The following is a 5,089-nucleotide window of genomic DNA, read 5'->3' on the forward strand; positions in this document are numbered from 1 at the left end:
AACATGCTCCAGGAGTAGCATCAGGGGCAAGGCAGGGGGGAAGAAGGTGACCATGGCATTCACAAGGCATGAGAAGTCAAGTGTGAAGCGCAATAGCTCAAAATTTTGATCCGCGGAAGTGACGAGAGCAAAACATTGCAAAAGCGCTTAGGCGAAAAGCGTCAAAACTTGCTTTTTGGACAAACTAAGCATCAATCAAGCAAAGCAAGTGCATAATCATGAAGCCAAGCCACCTCAGCATGCAAACAACTCTTCATCTGCTCACACGGATCTAGGAATCGACAAGCAAAGATGTCAATTCCTACACTCAGAGGGTCTCTGCTGGGCTTAAAATGAAAATCTGACTTGATGGACATGATAGGCATCATGTGAAAGCACAGCACGGCAAAAATGAGCCAGAAAAAAGATATCGATTTCAACATGTCGATTCCTAGGCGAGCGAGAAATATAAAGACCTACTATCATTTTTTGCACATACACACTGAGAGAGAGCTATTCTCTAGCAGGTAACCATGGAATACTATCAAAGTCAAACTAGAGGAGGAGGATGTATTTAGTCATGACAAATCCTTAAGAGATAGGTGAAACCTTACTGATACAAATCTTAATAACGCTCAACTAATTAATGGAATCTTTTTCCACTCGTTGTAGGCCCCTATTAATATAATACAAAATCTTTTGTTTTCCAAATAAAAAATTGCTTCTTCAATCGTGGATAGCTAATCTTTCATCGGGCCTTACATGCAAAAAAAAAAAAAAAACACACACATACCATGAAAAGGTCTCTAGGGGTTTTAGAGAGAGAAAGAGAGAGAGAGAAACGTCTCTTGGGCAGCGATGAAGACACGGGGTTTTAGAGAGACAGGTTTTAGAGAGAGCAGAGAGTGGGCCGAGGTTCTAGAGAGAGGGAGCGGAGAAGGAGAGTGTACGTAGGTCGTAGTTCTGCAGAGAGAGCAAAAAGGCAGAGGGGTCTGGAGGCGCAAAAAGGCGGGCCCGCAGAGAGAGAGAGAGAGAGAGAGAGAGAGAGAGATGGAGGAGCAGCAGCAAAAAGGTACACGCAGCCCCTTTACCCTCTAAACCCAACACCTCACGCAGGAGGATCCCTCGCGGCAAGGCTGTAAGCGCGATTCGATCGGATACCGGGGGCGCAACGCCTTACCACTACACCAAGAGGCCGCTTACGTCACAAAACCGCCTACTAACTGCACATAAAGCGAATTGTTATTAGCACGCAAAAATGCCTTGGCCTCTCTAGACTAAAAAATGTCATCCCAACATAGGGATCACCTTATTTGGTGAGCTCAAATGCTAGAGTACATGTATGCCCCTATCTTAAAATCAACACTTGGAGCATTTTTCTAATAGTTTATTTCACTGAAAAAAGCAAACCTAGACACTGTGAGACATCACAAGGCGAGGTCCCACCATGACATTCGTTTGGCATATCAATGTACGATTGGAATTGATACAGTCCTCCAAGGATTTGATCTAGTTTGCACATGCATCATCTCTCACCTTTTATTGGTATATGGTCTCTTAAACAATGTCACTTGTTTATTTAAAGTTGCTACTACCATTACGAGTACCACATACTCACCAGTACCTAAATAACACTACTACAAACCAATGCCTACTAGCACACACCAATGTCAGTAATGCTCTAGAATAGCCACAAATGACATAACCATATTGGTCTCAAGTTTCTTCTCAACAATAAATTTCTTCTCAACTTTTTTTGAATCTTGGAAAACTGTTGCTGCTATTAGTGGTATTTGGTAGTAAGTGAGCCTAACTGAACTAGCACTAGCAAGAATTTATTAATACCAATGGTCATTACTCACCATAAGAGAGAAACCCTCACTGCTTCTTCCTATTGAGGTAGCAGAACAACTGAGAGAGCCGGTAACATCTCTACCAAATAATAGATGAGCTATCTAGTGTTGGTAATAATAGCCCGTTACTCACCTATACTATTTTTGCAACGATGAATACTAATTCTTAATAATATTATCTTTTACTCGATGGTGCAGGGCTACACCTCCCCTTAAGCCGATGCTACATGCCATCATGATGGCTTGCCCGCTTGAGCATGATTTATACACACACTAGAAGCAGTACTCCCTAGTACACTATGATAAATTTCATCAACTTGTGTATAGATAAACAGTATTGTCATAGTTTTTCTCTTGTGTTATATGGCTCACGCATGGTACACATATCTAAAAATGCAAGAAAAGGGTATGTTTAATGTTCTATGTGCTACGTGTGATGCGTTCCAAATCTCCAAGTCTCCCTTCGATTACACTTCCATGAAGTTTCCACCCTACTATCCCACCTTAACAACAATTGATGCCATGAATATTAGCCTAAGAGGTTTCTGATTGAAGTTTTGTTTTCCCTACTTTTGCCAAGATTCATGGTTGCTTGGCTTTGGATGCTTCAGACCATGTGGTAAGATGTGATAGTAAGCATGGGCGTCTTAAACAAGCGATTCCTCCACAACATTATAGCCATGCGGTGTTTGATGATGGTAATGTGAATTCCCAAAAAGTCAAGGAGAAACTACAGGGTGTCTATTTTTCATTGTCATGGCCATCAGTGGTGGGTTGGATGCTTAGGATAGTGTTGCAGAGTGTTGTATCTTGGATCTTCTGCACTCCCATAGGGAAAGATGTGCATCCATGCACATTCTCATGGGTGGCTAAAATAAAATATCATTCAAGGAATACTCGGAAGGGGGGGTCACTCAAGAATATGTAAGCATAGTACTAGAAGGGCTTTTTTTAATTCCTTTTTTACACTTTTTTTTAAAACATACAAAAGGGTACCATTTAAAGGGGGTATTTACAGAAAGAATAGAAAAAGGGTGTGTTTAATTCATGAAAAATATATAGATAAGGGGTTTTCTAATCAGGCCTTGAACGGACGTGATATAGAGGGTTTACATATAGTGAACCCCCCTAGAAGGAATAAGTGCATAGAATCTTGGGAACTCTTACATAATCATATACACCAATTGAGAATTGCACTTGTACAAGTCATTGATAGACACAAGGATTGGGCTATATATCCCAAAAGCGCGGGAATACCTACGCATATTATTTCAGTATGGAAACTATTCCCGACACTATTTGGACATTCATTCTCGCGATGAATTTAATATTGAATATTTTCATCCAAGTACCTTAACCCATAAATTAAAAACTATTATGCTAAAACATTTAATGTAACTTTGTAAAAATCTACCAACTACAATATGAAACACCCTCGTAGAAAACACTTGGACAAATGCACCTCTAGTAGCAGAATCTATAACTACCAATATTCCAATATACTGTTTAGATCATATTGCACCGTGTCTCTTGTATAAATTTCCATCATACATACCTTCTTTTAAAAAAGTTATATAAATACTTATTTAACCACAATATCACTCCCAAGAAACATAGGCCATCATAATAATCCAAGTTCTAGATAAAAAGTTCATATCATTACATGATTAAAACTATTTCACACATAACCATGCAATCTACTTCTACAAATTATCATATGCTATATTCACAAATACAAAGGATAAAAAATCAAAACACAAATGGAAAAAAATATTAAAGGGAAAATGGATATCAAGAAATAATATATCAAAAATTACAAAAACTAAGGAAATGATCGAGTATGACACTCGAGGAGCATGATATTCGAGGAGCATGGTATTTGAGGAGCTAGGTACTTGAGACACCTGGTGCTCAAGGAGAACTGACAAAAAAGAGATGGATAAATGGATAAACAAGATGAACTGATAAATCGAAAAAATAGAAATGTGATACACACGAACTTTTTTCTCATGATTCGCTAATGACAAATTGGTTATGATGCATAAAAGCTAACTTCTTTTTTGGTAAAGCACAGTATTCCAAAAGCATCGTATTCGAGGAGCACGGTATTCATGCAACATAAAACCTTGGCCCGATTAATGACACTTAAAGTAAGTAACCTCTCTCTAAATTGCCAACAAGTAGAATGCCATCCAAGTAGTGTTTACTCAATGAAAAAGAACTGAATTATCAAGAGGAACACTATTATTCAATCAATCTTAGCTAACTCTCATACTCTCTTCCTTGTAGGGTTAATTACAACAAGAAATGTGATCAAAAGAACAAAAGCTCCCAAAGAGAATAGCTGCACAACATCTCAGGGTAACCTACTTAACACTCTGTGTTGATATAATGAGACAACAGAGAAAACAATAATAATTACTTGCAACCACCTTACTATTGGAGCAATATATAGCTCACCCTAGCTTGACCTGGATCTCACCTATATATACCTATGGATAATCAATAATAATTACTACTTTAGGAGAAATTTGTGTGCGTGTGTCTACATGGGTCGGGCATACATATAGATGAACCTTGAGTTATGATACTCTACTACTTGACTTATGATCATATGCTGCGCTTAGTTGTCTGCCTTGACGACTACAAGGATTTGTTAGAAAACGCTCATGCTAGTATGACTGGACACCACTTCTCCAAGGACAATACAGTTCGCCGCATCTTGTTTGGCAAGGATTTTGGGGGCTGCACCCTTCTAGAAAATGCTACAATCTTTGTCAAGAATTACGCTCAATGCTGTGTGCACAAGCTTGTGCCTTATGCCACACTCTACCTAATCAGCCCTATGCCCAAGTGGAGTGGGCAACTTGTGAAGTTCAAAACCACAAATGTTTTGGACGAGTCCATTCCTCAACACAGGTAAAAATCTTTAATGATTGATGCTAGACAATAGTAGGAAATCAACTCTATAAGCGAGGAGTAGATGGGAATTTGCGCCTGTGAAAGCGAAAGCGACTATGAGGAATGATGCCCGCACCATGGCTAAGCTCTTGTATCGATATGTGTTTACCCACTACAGTTTGCCTCTAGAAATAGTAAGTGATCAAAGTGTTTATTTCTTGAATGAGGTCATCATTTCTGTTGGCCTTGTCAGCCACCACAAGCCAATGGGCAAGATAAAAGTATGAACAAAGTGCTATGTGCAACGCTTTACAAAGATAGTCGAAGGCACACAAAGTGACTAGGAGCAAAAGTTA

The sequence above is a fragment of the Cibotium barometz genome, chromosome 53 (genome assembly GCF_041138505.1).
Source record: "Cibotium barometz isolate CiBa-2024 chromosome 53, ASM4113850v1, whole genome shotgun sequence".
Classification (NCBI taxonomy): domain Eukaryota; kingdom Viridiplantae; phylum Streptophyta; class Polypodiopsida; order Cyatheales; family Cibotiaceae; genus Cibotium; species Cibotium barometz.